Here is an 18,923-nt window from a genome sequence, read left to right as displayed (position 1 = left end):
GAAGTGTCAGCTTGAGTTATTATGAAGAGTCTGTGAAACATGTCCCATCACTAACAGTTTGTTTATCAGCTGAGAATCAAAGAGTAATTTCTTGGTATCAGATATCATGTACTTAAATCTAGAAAGATTTGATCCCCCCGCCCAGCCCTAGACTTTTATGCCCCTAGAAATATTTTCCCCAACCTACAGCCTACACTTGACACAGAAATATCCCTGTGGTTGGCTCAGTTAGATATTTTCCCAGTTCTGTGGGATCTGCTTAGAGATCTGCTCCATGGTGCCAGGACAGCATCTTCTGTTTCACTAGAGCATAATGTCAGCTGTGCATTGTCGGCAACTAATATCAGGTTTGTTCCAGAAACTGAATACTGTTTACATCCAGATTATATCCAATATTTCAATGGGCCCACTCTCTGGCCCAGTTCACATGGAACAAGAAGCCAACATGGGTGAATTTTCCTGTGGGGTGTTTTGTTATGGTGGTGGCTGAATATTTGGGCATGGCAGAGTCACTTTTCATGCAAACCCAGTGAGGGCATGTCTAGAAAGGGCGATATCCATCCTGGGATCGTTCCTGTGCATCCACACAAAGCACAGGACAGCCCAAGAGCAGGCACCTCTGCCTTTCCCCGGGATATCGCCAAAGCCTTTCATTCCAATTTTCCCATGGTCTCAGGATGATCCTGAGACCATGGGACGTGTGGCCCACCATTTATTTATTTATTTATTTAATTAATTACATTTCTATACCTCCCAATAGCTGGAGCTCTCTGGGTGGTTCACAAAAATTAAAAACATTCAAAGTATAAAACAACAGTATAAAACCATAATATAAAATACAATATAAAAGCTCAACCAGATAAAAACAGCAGCAATGCAAAATTACGAATTTAAAACACCAAGTTAAAATTTACTTATAGACTGTTAAAATGCTGGGAGAATAAAAAGGTCTTCACCTGGCATCTAAAAGCATATAATGTAGGTGCCACGCAAACCTCTTGGGGGGGGGGGTTGCGTGGCACGCAAACCACTCAGTGGCAAAGAGCACCTTTTATCAGCTTAGGCTGATATACCGACTACGCCCTTATCTGGACAGAGATAGCCTAGCTACAGTTATCCATGCTCTGATAACCTCTCGTTTGGATTACTGCAATGCGTTATATGTGGGGCTGCCTTTGAAAATGGTCCAGAAACTCCAACTGGTACAAAACAGGGCAGCACGGTTACTAACAGGGACTGGCCGGCGAGACCACATCACGCCAGTCCTTTTCCAGCTTCATTGGCTGCCAGTCCAGGTCCGGGCCCAATTCAAAGTGCTGGTATTAACATTTAAAGCCCTAAAAAGCTTGGGGCCAGGCTATCTGAAGGAATGCCTCCTCCCATGTGTACCTGCCCGGACCCTAAGGTCATCCTCAGTGGTCTTTCTCCGTGAGCCCCTGCCAAAGGAAGTGAGGCAGGTGGCTACCAGGAGGAGGGCCTTCTTTGTTGTGGATCACAGGGGAAAACTGGAACTTGAAATGAAACAATTCAGGCGATAACAATGGGCAGGAACTCTAAGCACTGAACCAAGAAAGAGAAGATGTTGCCCAGTGACTGGCATAACACCAGTCCCACTGGTGAATGATTCCCCCATCCCTTTTTTCTTTGCCTTGACATCAAACAAACTGACAGAACAGACTGCTTTTCCCCCCTTCTCTCTCTCTCTCTCTCTCTCTCTCTCTCTCTCTGTCTCTCCAAAAGTATGTCAGCAGCAGCAAAAATGTTGGGGAAAACATGTGTTCACCTTGAAGCAACTCAAAATATAATCAGAGTTCCAGCAAAGGGGGGAATGTAAGTGTGAATGTATTGATTTGAAACAATTGCAATTTACCATTGTTGTCTCATGGGGTCAGCATTTAGGGTGACGGATTTGGGTTTGGAATTGAGCTTTCAGCGACTTGCCAGTCTGGGTAGGAAAGGCGATGTCAGGAAAACATGGTGAGGAGGGGAGGTAAAAAGCATTTTTGTACCTGCATCTTACCTGCAAGAAATCCAAATAGTTGTTCCCAACATGAACCAGAACCAAGCCAAGCATTTCTCAATTTTTTAAAAAAAAAATCTTACCATTTGTTGGTTAGGTAGAGACAAAATAAAAGCCACCCAAAAAATCATAGGAAGGGGAAACAAATATCTCCAACATTTTAATTGGAGATCTGACTTAGCTTTAGAAGTTGGCCAAGGCTTTTCCTCACCACCACCCCTTGCTTTTAAAACTTGAAAAAAAATGCATTGCGGTACCATTTCTGACCATAGGTTCAAATCATGCTCTGTGATGTAGGGGGGCTTTCAGGGATCTACTATGCTCCCAGTTTTAGCAGGGGTCATTGTTGGGTCAGGTTCCTCAGGGAAATAAGACAGGAAGAGAACAGCCCTTTTCAAAGCTTAGAGTAGTGCTGGGGATGGAAGGCAGACAGGGTTGTCCGTATGTTGCTCAGACAAGGAGCAGATCAAGGCATTAGCTAGACTAGGATATATCCTGGGGTGATACCAGGGATCGACCCTGTGCATCCACATGGCGCACAGGGGATCCCGGGAACAGGGAGGGATCATCCCTCCCTTGCCCCGGGATACAGCCCTACCCTTTGGCTCTGCTTTTTCCACAGTCTCAGGCTCAGCCCAAGACCACGGAGCGTGTGGCCCGTTTCTGCGGGTTTACTTGTGCAGAGCCAGGAGCTGCGCCCATCGGGGATAGGGTGGGGGGAGCAGGGAAAGTAGGTATTAAAAACAAAACAAAAAAACAAACACCTTACCTTTGCACACAATTGTTCGTGCGCTCCATCCCCTTTAAGATTTTTTTTAAAAATGGCAGGTGCAATACCTCTTTTCCTGAGGTCATTGTGTCTTACGTGTAAACAAGAGTGAGATCTCATGTTAATCGCAGCATGAGGTCTCCCCTCCTCTGCCCTGGAACAAAAGGTAGGTCTAGCTAAGGCCCAAGACTGAGCCTTAAGCAGGAGTTGCCAGCGTTTCAGCTGGTCGGTTCTGCCTCTAGACTGACATTTTGTCTCTTAAAGGGGCTACTGTAAGCCAATTTTTAGCAGCCTCAAACTGCAGTGACATGAGGATAGCTGTGGTAGGCAAGTGTCCTCGTGATGCGTACAATTGCTAAAATGTACACTTAAATACGCATGCATTTTTTGTGCAACACCCCCCCACACACACTCACCTCCTATGACACGTTCAGTCCGATACTAGGTATGTATAGATTGTGTAAAATCTAGGGGTGTGCACGGACCCCCCGCTCCGCTTCACTTGCAGATCCGCCATTTTCCGGATCGGGCCGCTCCGCTCCGCCCCCGCTCCGCCCACTTCCGCTCCGCTCTGCTCGGAGATCCGGATCCGGATCCGGAGCTCCGTTTCCCCCCCCCCCCATAGGCTTGCATTGAAAGCTAAACAATTATACAACTTTTTTTCTGTTCAAGTTAGAAACCTCACGTTTGGCACCATGACACCTCATGGGGGTATACACACGCACGCCAAGTTTCAAAGCAATCCCATCATCCCCTGATTTTTGGGGAATTTTTGAAAATCGGGCAACCCATTCACACCCCTTTCCATAGCTCCGTCAATTTGCACGTTAGAAACCTCAAACTCGCCACCATGAAAGCTTATCCAGGGATACATACGCACGCCAAGACTCAAGGCAGTCCCATCATCCCCTGATTTTTGGGGAATTTATGAAAATCCAACACCCCTTTCCATAGCTCCTTCAATTTTGCACGTTAAAAAAAAACCTCAAACTCACCACCATGAAAGCTTATCCAGGGATACATACGCACGCCGAGACTCAAGGCAGTCCCATCATCCCCTGTTTTTTGGCGGGGCTTAAACCTGCAAAATTTGGAACTTCCAAAACTCCAAGTGAGCGCAGGAAGGACTTCTCCCCTGAGTCAAAGCCACACACACACAACATCCCTGCGAGGTGGGCAGGGGAGGAGGGAGGGAAGGCAGGCAGGCATGCAGCTGGCATTTCTGGGGGCATAAGGAAGTGAGCCAAGGATAAGCCAGTAATGCATATAAAATGGAATAAATCAATAAATAAACAAAGGAGGGGTGGAATTAAAAGCAGCAGTGTTGCTCAATAAACAGCAAGAAGATTTTTTTAAAAAAGGCTATATCTGTCTTTTACCAGCAATAGGGGGACGTGCCCAGGGGAGGGGGAAGCAGCTGCCAGTTCAACTCAAGACAGCCACCAACAGCTCTGAGATTAAGAAGTAAACGCTCACTTCAACTCATAACAGGCATCGCTCCACCACTGAAAAGTGAACATTCACTTCAACTCATGATAGGCATTGCTCCACCGTTTTACTCTCTTTGGAAGGCTCTAATGGCCTTCCAGTGCAGGAGAGAGTGGGGGCACGTCCACAATGAGATGCCCTAGGGGAGCTCATCCCCTTGCACCACATCTTTTCAGTTGTTCCCCAAAGTTAGGGTGGGGAGCAGTGCTGTGTTTCTATCTCTTATTCTTGGCTTAGTATATGATTTCAGGTTGTGTTTGTGCATTTGGTGGGGCTACTGTGTTAAAAAACACGGGGAAAAGCCCGTTCAGATGAAGAAAGAGAAGTTTCCCAGAATCCCAAGTTACCTGTTTTGCCTATGCCCTCCTCTAACTTTGGGATCATCATGACCGGGAGCTGACTCTGCCCCTCAGCCCTTTGAAAAGGGTATTTTTCCCGCCGATTTTTTAAAAACTTCTAGCGCGCGACCCGTACGACGCAGAAAGTTGAGAGTAGTCTCAAAATGACCCCCATCCACGACTCTCTGTGCACAAGAATTTTCAGAACGATAGCTTAAACCACCCCCCCAGTTATCCCCGATTCTTTCCCTCAATGCAATCCTATGGGCGAAAAGCCGAAAACGCCGTTTGAGCCGCACGGTTGACCCGATTTTCAAAAAAATATAGCACGCGACCCACACAACGCAGAGAGGTGAGAGTGGTCTCAAAATGACCCCCATCCACGACTCTCTGAGCACAAGAATTTCCAGAACGATAGCTTCAAAAACAACCTAGTTATGCGCGATTATTTGCCGCAATGCAATCCTATGGCGAAATGTTTTCAAGATGGCGACCGGAGCGCTCCGCCTGAACTAGGAGCTCCGAAAAATGGTCGCTTCTCTTCGCCTTGCTTCTAGGGGTCCGCGGTCCGCTCCTACTCCGCCTCTGGGTAAGGCGGAGCAGGCCAATCCGCTACTGCTTCTACGCTCCTAATCGGAGCGGATCACACCCCTAGTAAAATCCATTCCGTCAGTGATTTGCAGTTTGCCAGGGACATTTTGTCCTGTCTTCCACCCATCGATGGAATGAGAGGGGCTTGTTTCCAAATGAAGATGTCGTTTTCAACATCAGCATTTAACTCCAGAATTCTGTGCAAATTTAGCCAGTATTTGAGAGTATCTCATATGTAGCGGTCAACATTGGTTGGGCGGTGGGTGGGGGGAGACCACAGAAGTGCCTTTACACAGCTTCACACCACATGGTCTCCCCTGTCCTGCTCCAAAGCTCCCTGAAATCAAGCATCTAGCAAAAACTGCAGGCTGTATGGAGCATGGAGGATTTGATTCCCTTGGGGCTCCATTTTCCTGACATTGGTTAGTCGTTTGCCTTGAGATCAGGTGCTTATGACTATCCCAATATGCGTGAGCCCTAACAGTGTGACCGTATATGACTCTACTCAAAAGTAAGTCCCACTGAATTCAGTGGGGCTTGCTCCCAGATAAGTAGATAAAGAATTGCAGCCTAAATTTTATATTAACTTTATTCATTCTTTCATTCATTTAACCAAGATGGAAACATCAATTTGAATTGTCAAAAAGCCGGGATTTTGAGTCTTTATGTCAACTTTTCATTCTAACATTCTAATGTCAAAATTTTGGGTCAGATTTTGGCAGCAAACCCAAATGTGTACATTTGCTAAAATTGTGTGAAATTTCATCTCAGCTATATTCTACACATACTTTTGAGGTTAAGACCATATCTTATTAAATCCTGCTGTAAAGGCAATCCGATTTCAGGTCTGGTTTTTGTTGACGGTTTATTCTTTTTCCCCTTCCTAATGCATTCATGTATATTTATGTGACACTCTGAAATAGCCAAGAGCACTTTAATCAGAGGATTATCTGCAACCTAATCAGTGAAAATACTAATCAGGAAGTACAGAAAATGTTCCCACTCCAGTGCAGCAGGGGAAATATTTTCTGTTGCTTACAGCCCCTGACTCCCAAACAAGAGTTTGCCATTTTTCTGCAGCCGAGGCTGACATGGGTGCCATGACTATTTATTTACTCTCTTCACTGTGGGAAGTTTTCAAATCTGCACAGCATAATGAATGGATCCTAGATGAGACTTGAGAATAGCACTGTCTTAAATAAAGTAACTGTGCATGGCATAAAAAAGGCTCAACTCACACTGAGCTCTGGGTAACTGCCATGAGCACGTTTTGAGAGTGAGCAGACAGGGAGGTGCTTTTTTAATTGTTGTAAACCACCCAGAGAGCTTCAGCTGTGGGTCGGTATACAAATGTAATAAAATAAATAAATAAATAAATAAATAAATTGTTGTGAGCTGCTTTGGGCACAATTTTGTGGAAAGCATCATACAAATTTTTTATTATTATTATTATTATTATTATTATTATTATTATTATTATTATTATTATTATTTGTATACCACCCCATAACTGAATCTCTCTGGGTGGTTTACATAGGATAAAAACACTTAAAAACAATATACAAAAATTTTAAATCACAAAAACATACAAAAACAAACCCAGGCTACTTACATATTGCTAAATGCTCGGGAGAAGAGAAAAGTCTTGAATAAATAGAGGAGGAGGAGGACAAGGTCAAGGAGGAGGAGAATAGAGCACTTCTGAACTGTAAACCAAATTGGATTTCAACCTTTGCTTCGACCTTCCATAAAAGGATGGAGCAGAAGAACAAGAGCAAGCTTTGCTGGATTACAAAAGGCAATCACACAAAGACATCTCCAAAAGCCTCAGCACTTGTCCTTCGTGACAACCTGCCTACTCACCCAATGTCCAGCAGCAAGGGACAGTGGGGATAAGTAAAATTGGTTGGTTCGCATCCCTCAATTTCCCAGTGAAAGAGAGCTTTTTTACACACCTGTCCAAGTAACTAGGCGATTCATTCAGAAGGCGCTGAAGGTTTTGGAGTTGCTCCTGGAATCTTCCTTTTGAAGTCATACAATCCTGGCCCTTTTATTAAAAAGAAAAGAAAGGTTGTGTTGAAAAATGAAACTGTTTGAAGTCCCTTCCATGCTTCCTACTCTACTTAGCAGATATGTAGTTAAAGAGTCCCTCTTATAGTGGGGAGATTGGGAGTGTAGTACACCAAGGGGCTGGAGCCTGAGTCCTTAATTTGCTCATCTATCAGACTATGTAACTGATTAGTCATCTGATCAGTGTGATGCATCTAGGCATTAAACACAGAGAGATGTTTTAAAAATGTATTTGTTTTGTAACTCATATCACCATACGATAAGCATCTGTAGTTGAATGTGTTCTCCAGAACCAGAAGTTCATTTAGATGCAGTAGCTGATGCTCACTGATAAGGAAATCACACACTCAAAAGACATTTCAATGAATTAACATCAAAATTTAATTACTGCAAGTTGAAATTAACTGGTGTAACTCCAGTGTGGTGTATTTTCAAAGACAAAAAATTGAAAGTATTACTCTGTGTGTATTTACTTGACCAAAAAAGTCAATTTCTTTCTTTCCTCCAGCTTTTTATATAGAGATGGCAATCCCATTTCTGCATCAGTATTTATGTGATCACTTAACATAAGCCAAGGAATAAGCCCAAGTCCACAAAAAGGTTTACATCCCAATACAACAAAGAGATCCTTGTGAAGAAGTCAGCTTTTTATGTGCAATTAATGAATATATGAATATATCAATGTGAAATCCTGAATTGACAGCTGTGTCCTTCCCCACTATCCTTGTATGATGTTTACCCAGGTAGAGATGTCAGAGGAATCCATTTGGGAGTGGAGCTCAGTGAGAGTTTCTGGTTTGACCCCCTAGACTTGATCATCTACAAGTCAGCCTGACTTGGCACACAGCAAGTCGGGAGGATTGCTCAAATCACCATTTATTAAATTCTTTAATCATTTGCTGCATTTCTATTCCACCCAATAGCTGAAGTTCTCTGGGCAGTTCACAAAAAAATACACAAAATGGTGGCCATAAATAGTAGGGCTGTGCACGGACCCCCCGATCTGCTCTGAATCCCAATCTGCAACTTCTGGATTGGGTCCGCTCCGCCCCACCCCACCCCACCTATGCTCCGATTGGATCCCCTCCGGGGCACCGGATCTAAATCGGAGCTCTGTGGCACTGGAAGCGCCAGGTAAGGGCCCCCTCACCACTTACCTGCCTCCGTCGTGGTCCGGCAGCAGCTTCAACTGTGGCTGAGGCCTCAAACAGGAAGACATGGCCACTGCCAGACTGCGACGGAGGCAGGTAAGCACACCTGCCCCCTTACCTGGCTCTGCCACCATTGCTGCATGGACTGTGGCGGTGCCAGTTAAGCCCCCTTCCCGCCACACTTTTGGAGCTCCGGATCGAGGCAAAGGATCTGCTTTGTCTTGATCCGCTTCGTCTCGCTCCGCAGCTCCCCCGACCCAATCCATCTCCACCTTTGTCAGTGGTGAATCGGACCACTTCACTATCGGTTCGAAGAACTGAAGCAAAGCGGAGCACAGCCCTAATCAATAGCATGATTTGCACAAAACTGCAGCCACAAGTGATTTAATTTGTGCAAACTAGACCATTTACAGACTCAGTTATGCACAATTTGCCTTATTTATGGCTGCCATTTTGCACAAATTGGTCTACGGTTTGGGCAAAAAACAAAATTTAAAAAATCAATAACATTCCCGGGTTTGGGAACTATCACAGAGCTCAGCTCACAAATGCAAGCCGCGCTGGGTCTGTCACAGGGAACCATTGGGCCCATAAAGGCCTAGATTACCACACAACAGGCAATCTTTTACTCAGGCCTACTGAATATATGTTTTATTGGGGATGGGAAAAATTATCTTCATATCTAGCCAGTGATGTGCTCCTCCTTGCCACTCCCCCTATACACATAGCAGACTTATGCTTGAGAGGGTAGCTTTTGGCAAGGAAGACTAACTAAAGACAGAAGAACCCTTGTTGGTTTCTTCTTAACTGGAATGTCACTTCTCAGCATACTCAAAATGTCATTTCACCTGTATATGTTTTGTCCTCTTTATATTCTTTGAGTAAGCCCTGAGTGATGCTATAAAGTAACTGGAAAGGCCTGAAGCCTAGTTTAGCTACTCTATATTGGGCCCAAAGCAGTTACAGTGCATTGGTTACAGTTACTATGAAGACAGTTTTCAAGCTGAGTTTGAAAATGTCTAGAGGAAGTAACTTCTTTTGATAAGAGTAGAGGAGAGTTATTGGGCATGCGATCCATGGGTATGCTATTTTGTCTCATTGTAAAAATACATTTTACACAGAGATACCACTGTCCGCAACATGGTTTTACACCAGCTATTCTTCTTAAGCACAGAAATTTCTGTCCAGAAAGTTTTGTGTGCTTTTTATTAAGGAGATATATCATCCCCCGCCCCCTGCTCTCTTGACTCAGGAACAATCATTTCAAGAATTACATCAATTCAGCATTGTGCCTCACACCCGTGCTGCCAAGAAGATGAGCACTGAATTCACATCCTGGGGCAGCCATTTTCCCACCCCAGAAATGCCCTTAGGAATGATACTATGTGCACTGTTCACATAGCATAGAGCGTTCAGACACTCATTTTCAAAATACTTGGTAACAGAGCTGCTGACAGCAGCTTAGCTTGGTTTAAAGTCATTTGACTTTCAGTTTCCCCTTCTCCCCCCCACCCCCCAAAAAATCCCTGAGATAGGATTGAGCATTGTGAAAGATCAATGATCCTGTAAAAGTGTGTGTATGTGTATGCATGTGGTGTTTGTGTGCCTCCACTCAGGTCTAATAAATAAAACATTCAGAGAACATTTAGTAAACAAGAAGGATCTTGAAAATGCTCTGGAAGCAACAAGATGTGAAACAACATTGTCTAATCTGAAGCAAAACCCTTACTAGCAGGACAAGGAGAAGATGCTTCTGATCTTTGATGAGGAACCAGCACCAGGTCCCATGTGGCATTGTGGTCAAGGAATGCACCACCAGGTTCTTGTCTATAGCCCAGGCATATCTATTTAGGTAAGCACCCAAGCAGAAGATAATCCTGTAAAACATATAAAAAGAGAGTAAGGACCAGTCCAGGAGAGTTGGCCATATGCTATAATTTAAATAAAAATGCAATATGGATTTTGCCATAGTGAGAAAGCATGTGACCAGAAGATGTATATGTCTGCACTCTCCACGTGCTAACTGTTGATGGATCCTGTTCTTCCTGTTCTTAGAGCTCATTATCTTTAGAATGGAGTTGGCCTGGACAGAGGTCACCTTCAATTAGAGCACAATCCTCTGTAAAGTTGGACACATGGCCACCATGTTGCTGACGGGATTTGGACCCAGAACTCCACGGTCCTACTCCAAGATTCTACCCACATCCCAACAGTGGCTCTGACTTCACCTCCCCTCCTGGCATGACTATATCTCTGGAGCCAGAGCTCAGGAGTGATATTCAAAGTGGTTGCAAGCCTTCATTTTCATTCTGCTCTCTTTCTGCGGCTTGCTCTTTTCTTTTAACTTTTTATAGGACACTGTTGTTTTGATGGGTAGCTAATTTATATTTCCATTTGGAAGGGATCATTCTTTATTGTAGTCATCACCATAACTTCATTATGCACTGACTTTAACATCTGCAAAATTAGGCTGAACTGAAAACAGAAATCAATTGCTGTATACGACGACCCGTTTCAAGTAGTTCTTGAAGCGGGCAGCAGCTAAGAACAGAGAAGCGACTGTAATCAAAGAAATGAGAAGAAAACAAGGTACTTTCAGAAAACAAAGTGCCTCATTAAAATCAGATTTTTCTCTGTGCTCACATCATTTATTGATTATCCTTTCTTGGTTCTGCTCACTTGGGAGGAGAAAACATTTTCTTTCTTTCTTTCTTTATTAAGAAATCCATAGCTCCTCGTTATTTCATAGTTGCCTCCATGCTCATCTAACACTTTCAGAGGAGAGAGGAATGCACCGGCTCGCAGACGGATGTTCATCACTTGATGGCCACAGCATCAAGAGATGACGCACCTGGGCGAATGAGTCATCATGGATTTAACTGTGCAAACAAAATGTTTGCATTGCTTTGTGTCATGGCAAATGATATATATTTTAAATGCAATTCCCAACTGCCTGCTCTTATGGCCATGTTCAGACTAACATTGGCCCCTCACATGTGCCTATTGGAAGGCTTGATTTGTTGCCCAGCTGTATCAATGTGAAGATGGGCTGTGTTCATCAGCATTGAAAAGCATGCCAGTGGCCAAGAAGAGACCACCAAGAAGAAGGCCTTCTCTGCTGTGGCACCCTGATTGTGGAATGAGCTTCCCAAAGAGGCTCACCTGGCACCTAGATTGTACTTTTTGCAGTGCCAGGTGAAGACCTTTTTAAAGAAAGAAAGAAATCCCAGGCATTTCAGTCTTTTTTAAAAAAAACCTATTGTTTTAAATCTGCTATTGTATTTCCAAATTCTGCATTGCTGCTGGGTTTTATTTTGGTTTGTAGTTTTATACTGTGCTTTTAAAATTTTCTTGTTGATATTGTATTTTATGATGCAATTGGTGGTTTTAATTGCTACAAACCACCCAGAGAGCTTTGGCTATTGGGCAGTATAGAAATGTAATAAATAAAGAAATAAATCATGGCGGGCAACTTGTAGCTCTTCAGATGTTTGGGCCTACAACTCCCATCATCCCTTACCACTGGCTATGCTGGTTAAGGCTGATGGGAGGTGTAGGCCAAAACATCCAGAGAGCCACAGATTGCCCATCCTTGATCAAAAGCTGAATCAGAAAATGACTGTGATCAATCTGAATAGGCTTCATTTGCCCTCTGTGGCTTCAAAGCATAGCCAGATCTGATTTGTTACATAGTAGCTACCAGGAGGAGGGCCTTCTCTGCTGTGGCACCCCGGCTGTGGAATGAGCTCCCTAAAGAGGTTGGCCTTGCGCCTACGTTATACTCTTTTAGATGCCAGGTGAAGACCTTTTTATTTTCTCAGCATTTTAACAGTCCATCAACTTAATTTTAACTTTGCTGTTCTAAATTCGTATTTTAATTTTGTATTAATTTCTGCATTGCTGCTCAGTTTTATCCTGGTTGTGCTTTTATATTTCATTTTATACTATGCTTTTATACAATTTGTTTTATATTTTGAATGGTTTTCGTGGTTTTAATTTTTGTAAACCGCCCAGAGAGCTTCAGCCATTGGGCGGTATAAAAATGCAATGAATAAAAACAATAAATAAAATAAATAGCAGTGTACTACCACCTTCATCCCTTGGCCTGTTCTTTGTTTTCCAGGCTCAGCAGGGCAACAGTTCAGCTGAGCTAGCATGGTCTATTGGGAGACAGCGGTCTGGCAGCTGGACTACTGATCTGCTGGGGAATTGTCTAGGAGGTTGCTTGAACAGGGAGGTGATCCATCACTAGATTTATGCATCAATGGAGCACTTCTGTAGTCAGCTTGACTTCCCCTACTTCCCTGGACTATTAGTGGGCCATGATCTTGCCCAGCTAAGTATTCTTCCTCTTGAACAGGGCTTTGAAATGGGAGTTCCCATGCTTCAAGGTGATCAATGAGCCATTGGATATAAGCTTCAGCATAGGAGAGTGCAAGACAGCCTCCAACCCATGAGCCTAGTCCAGCCTGTAGTGGGTTGAGCATCTTCAATGGGCACCACCCCCGCCTTCCAAAGTCCTTGGGTGCACATCGTAATGAAAATGTGCTATCCTGGCCTATGTTCTCCCTTTAGGATTAGCCTACACCACCTCCTGGAAGGGTGTGCAGAAGCTAGAGATGTTTCTCCTTCCTCTTCTCCTTGCTTGCTTGCCCATCTGGAGAGGGCAGGTAAAGAGGCAGAAGGAGGAACAGGACATGGAGCCTCCAAGAATTTGCAATGGGGATTTATTTATTTATTTATTTATTTATTGCATTTTTATACCACCTAATAGCCAAAGCTCCCTGGGCAGTTCACAAAAATTAAAACCATTCAAAGTATAAAACAAACAGTATAAAATCATAATATCAAATACAATATAAAAGCGCAACCAGGATAAAATCAGCAGCAGTGCAAAAATACAAATTTAAAACAGCAAAGTTAAAATTAAATTTATAGACTGTTAAAATGCTGAGAGAATAAAAAGGTCTTCATCTGGATGGGTTGTAGCTCAGTGGCAGAACACCTACTTTCCATGCAGAAGGTCCAAAATCCAATCCCCAACTGTCCCAGGTAGGACCTGGATATAATCCAACATAAGATACTAGAGAGTCAGATAGACAAATTGTCTGACTTTGGACATGTTTACACCTAAAGGTGTAAGAGGGGGAGAGTTGTGGACTTACCTGCTTCTGTGATCCTCCCCCAGTGTCTAGATGGCCATGTGACATTCCGGGGGGAAAGAGAGATGTTGCAGCCACCATTTTTTTCCAAGAAGATGAGCCCCAAATGCACACCCATTGTTAAATAAAAGTTTTTTAAAAATGTGTCCAAACCCCCACCCCCATCCCTGGGATGGAAAAATTGCTATCCCCCACCCCCAAAGGGCATGAAACCTCCCCCCTCCACAGCTCCATGCCCATTTCCACTGCTGCACTTGCTCGTGAGGAGGCGGGATCGCGTACCACACCTCCCTGCGGACCTCAGGATAGTCCTGGGACCGCTGGGAAAATCGGGATAACTGGGCAACTAGTTATCCTGGGGAAATGGAGGGGTCATCCCTGCTTGCCTCCAGGATCCCCTGTGCATCATTTGGATGCACAGGGATGATCTAGGGACAACCCTGTGGGGAAAAGGCTGGTGTAGCAGCTTCCTATGTTCCTTAGAGCTAGTAGCATTGTTTTCCAGCCTAGTTACAAGACTGTATTGGTGTATATGTATTTTGAAGTGTGTGTGTGTGTGTGTGTGTGTGTGTGTGTGTGTGTGTGTGAGAGAGAGAGAGAGAGAGAGAGAGAGAGAGAGAGAGAGAGAGAGAGAGAGAGAGAGATGTGCTTTTCTCTCCTCTACTTCTCCATCACTTTGCATCTATGTGTTTAACACAGACCTTTGCATGCCATTTTAACAATGTTGTTACGCATTTGAATTCCCCTTTATGACTTCATAGCCAATTTATCACAATTTCAAGCAGCAGGCAATAAGACAACATTCTTAATAAGCCACGGACTCCAACACTCTGTTTTCATTCTTTTACCTCTAATGACAGCCTGATCACTCGGACAACAGAAGCTTCCGAGTTTCCAATTAAACCTGTGCTATTTTACTGATGACGACGAGAGATTAATTAAATCACCATTCTCAGAGCTGGAACTAACTCTGGGAACATTTCCACATTTCTCTTTTTTCATTATTGTCCGCTCCTTTGATATATCTGGCAAGGAGAAGTTGTTCCTGGTAGAAAATGTGAACATTGAGGCCGCTGCTTTACTTTCAGTTTTATCAGTATGAACGGAGCACTTTACTCTTCAGATGTAAATCAAAAGAGGGTAGGAAAAAGGAGAACAAGAGACAACATTTGCACCTTAATCTACTTTGATCTGAAGAATGAGACGGGTTTGTAGGACAATTGTGGGAACTTTGATTGCAATCCAATAGACCTTCACAGAGACTCAAGAGCTATGCAGTTCTGTTTTATTGCAAGTTTTATATTCAGATGGAGGTTAACGGACACACCTGAAACAGCTATGCTCCTCAAAATGCAAATGTTGGGAATGAAGCTATTGCAAGGGTCCTTCCATTATGTCCTTAACACAGGGGTGGTGAACCTCAGGTCCGGGGTCCCAATACGGCCTTTCTGGAATCCCAGGCCTTAGCTAGATGGGACAAAATCCCAGGGAGACCCCCAGGATTGTCCCTGTGTGTCAACATGAGGCACAGGGGATCCCAGGATCAGGGAAGGATGATCCCTCCCTTGCCCCAGTATCTTGCCCTACGCTTTAGGCTTGCTTTTTCTGCGGACTGTGGAATGTGTGGGTGTGTGTCACGGTTCCTCGCAGTTCCTCGTGAGGAGCTGGGACCCGTGCATGGGGTGCAGAGCTCCTCATGAGCTCTGCACCCATCGGGGGTGGGGTGGAGTGGGGAATTTTTAAAAAAAGAAAAAAACTTACCAGGGATAGCTATTCCATCCCTGATTTGTTCAGCACAGCAAAGCAAATAGGATGTAAAGGAGCACAACCCACCTGTGTGTTTCCGAGCCCAATTTAAAGTGCTGGTTTTGACTTTTAAAGCCCTACACGGTTTGGGACCAAGCTACGTGAAGGACCGCCTTCACCCATATCAAACTGCCCAAAATTTAAGATCAAAAAGAGAGGACCTTCTCAACTGCCCACCAGCGAGAGAAATTAGGTGGGTCTCCACATGGGAGAGGGCCTTCATATCAGCAGTGCCCCCACACCTGTGGAATAAAGTCCCACTGGCAATGCACCATCCTTACAGGCTTTTTAAGAAGGCCTTAAAAACATTTTATTTTACTACGGCCTTCTCATAAATAAATACTGTTTTGCTGCTACTGCCCTTGTTGTTTTTATTCTTAGTTTTTACTGTTGGATTTTGTTGTTTTTAACTGATGTTTTACTGTTTATGCTTTTATACTGTTTATACTGGTTTATGTATGGTTGTAAGCCACCTTAGGAGAGCTTCTGCCCCCAAAGGCAGCTAAGAAATAGTGTGTCTGCTCTGAATGAATGCTTAGAGGTGCTAATGGGCTGGATGAGGAAAAACAAACTGAAGCTGAATCCAGACAAGATGGAGGTGCTTGCTGTCAAAGTCCATAACCTGGGTTTGGAGGTGTGTCAACCAGTTCTGGATGGAGTTACACTCCCCCTGAAAGACTGTGTCCACAACTTGGGGGTGCTTCTGAATCTGTTGTTCCAAATGACAGCCCAGATAGATGTGAAGGCAAGGAACGCCTACTATCAGCTTTGGCTGATACGCCAGCTGCGCCCCTTCCTAGAGTCGGAAGACCTAAAGACAGTAGTGCATGCGCTGGTAACTTCGAGGTTTGACTTCTGCAATGCTCTCTATATAGGGCTACCTTTGTTCCTTGTCTGGAAACTTCAGCTAGTTCAAAATATGGCAGCCAGCTTGGTCACCGGTACATAGGGTGACCATATGAAAAGGAGGACAGGGCTCCTGTATCTTTAACAGTTGCATAGAAAAGGGAATTTCAGCAGGAGTCATTTGTATATATGGGGACCCTGGTGAAATTTCCTCTTCACCACAAGAGTTAAAGCTGCAGGAGCTATACTAGAGTGACCAGATACAAAAGAGGGCAGGGCACCTGCAGCTTTAACTGGTGTGGTGAAGAGGAAATATCACCAGGTTTTCCATATATACAAATGACACCTGCTGAAATTCCCTTTTCAATACAACTGTTAAAGATACAGGAGCCCTGTCCTCCTTTTCCTATGGTCACCCTACCGGTACACCTAGGGGTGACCACATCACAACGGTCTTAAAATCTCTTCACTGGCTGCCAATTAGTTTCTGGGTGAAGTATAAAGTGTTTGTTATCACCTTTAAAGCCCTACATGGTTTGGGTCCAGGCTACCTGTGGGATCGCCTTCTCCCATACAATCCGCCCCGCACACTCAGGTCCTCCGGGAAGAATTTACTCCAGCCAATAAAAACAAGGCTGACAACTATTACCCAGAGGACCTTTTCTTCTGCCGCTCCCAGTTTGTGGAATGGCTTGCCGGGAGAGAGTCGTCAACTTAATAGTCTACCGGAATTTAAGAAAGCCATAAAGACTGATCTCTTCCGGCAGGCCTACCCACTTGAATTTTAAATTTGCCTTTTAATGATATGCTGCTTTTAGTTATGTATTGCTTTAAAATGTTTTAATTAGTTGTATGATGTTGCATTTGTATTGTGCCCCACCTCGATCTGGAGGGAGAGGCGGGTAACAAATAAAATTATTATTATTATTATTATTATTATTATTATTATTATTATTATTATTATTATTACAACAACATCAACAATGATGGTCTGCAAAAGCTTCACTCGAATTGAATGGAAGGTGTTGTACCAGTTGAATTCATTCATTCCAAAGGACAAGAGGGCAAATGGACAATTATGTCATTTAGTCATTTTGTTAAGACAGCTTTTCAAACCATCCTAATACTTGGGATGGAAGAACCAGTGATTTTTGAGTTCATCTAAATGATCTGAAAATCACTTCTAAGCTTGTTTCAGCTTTCTCCTGTGTTCATTTTTGACCTGTTTTCTTTTCTTTCTTTTTTCTTCTTTTGGCTCATTCAACCAGGAAAAGTGAGCACCTCTTTCAAAAGCACACACTTCCCCCTCCCATTGACTAAAGCATGAAAATGCCTTTTAAAAATAAAAATAAAAATACACATTTCAAAGTATGTTTTTTTTTTGGGGGGGGGTTAACATGAATACAAATTTGGGAATTTGAAAACATTTCTCAAAAAAGAAGAAAAGTGCTCCTCCTGCTTGAGTTCACATTTAGGATTGTAAAGGAGACATGTTTGCATGTTTTGTGACCAGAAATTAATTTTTCATACATCCCTACCTATCACATAAACTGTCCACTTTATAAGACATATGAAGTGTTACGCTCAAATGGACAGATTTATATACACATTTGGGGGGGGGGGGGTGTCTTTGGAATTCTCTGCCTTTGGAAGACAGGCAGGTGCCAAAGTTTTATTGTGCAGACTTCTACTGTTAGTTTTACCCTACCCTGTGCCTGCTTACCCTACCCTGTGCCTGTTTGCATTCTCTTCCCCTCCTTATTGTTTTACTATGATTTTATTAGATTGTAAGCCTATGCGGCAGGGTCTTGCTATTTACTGTTTTACTCTGTACAGCACCATGTACACTGATGGTGCTATATAAATAAATAATAATAATAATAATAATAATAATAATAATAATAATAATAATATTGCTTTCAGCAGCTCCTGAAAACATTGTGGTTCAAGGAAGCTTTCCCGGAATCACCGGCTATGATTTTATCTGAACCTTGTTCTTTTAAAATTGTAATTTTAATGTTGTTTTTATTCTGTTTTTATTCCTTTATTCTATTTGTTCATTGCTCTGAAATCTTCAGATAGGGACTGGTATATAAATATTGTAAATAAATAAATATGGCTAGATAGAGGCAAAGGGGTATTTTTTGTTTTGTTTTCTTTTTTAATAAATATTAGTTTAGCCTATTTATTATATGCACTTGTCCCCTCTGAAGAGCTGGCTTCTACAGATACAAGATGTTGCTTGGCTTCATTCCTCCCCTCCCCAACCCACTACAAATGGCCTTGTTTACTAAAGCAATGGAGCACGGGTAGATGCCATTTCTCCACAGGTCGCCTCCTTGTGGGTTATCTTCCATGTCACATGAAAGATGAGAAAGGAATGGACATCTGTCTCATTCCTGAGGGAAGGGGCAGTGATTGCTGAAATAGCAACACAACCCCTTCTGGTCCAGCCCAGCATCACCTCGACCAGAAGCCAAATATGTTAGTGTGCCATTTAGTGATCCAACTGAACATATGGGCAGCCTAATCAAAACACACTCTGTCCGTATCTGTGAATCATGGTGAGTCAGAGTCAAGACCCTTCCATTGTAATTGGAACTGACAAGTCAGAATAGCCATCTCCAACAAAATGGCCACGGGGGGGTGGGGGTTAGTTTCGGCTGTAATCTAGTGTTTATT

This window comes from Elgaria multicarinata, chromosome 12 (genome assembly GCF_023053635.1).
Source record: "Elgaria multicarinata webbii isolate HBS135686 ecotype San Diego chromosome 12, rElgMul1.1.pri, whole genome shotgun sequence".
In the NCBI taxonomy this organism is placed as follows: Eukaryota; Metazoa; Chordata; class Lepidosauria; order Squamata; family Anguidae; genus Elgaria; species Elgaria multicarinata.
Note: the sequence above shows the minus strand (reverse complement) of the source record.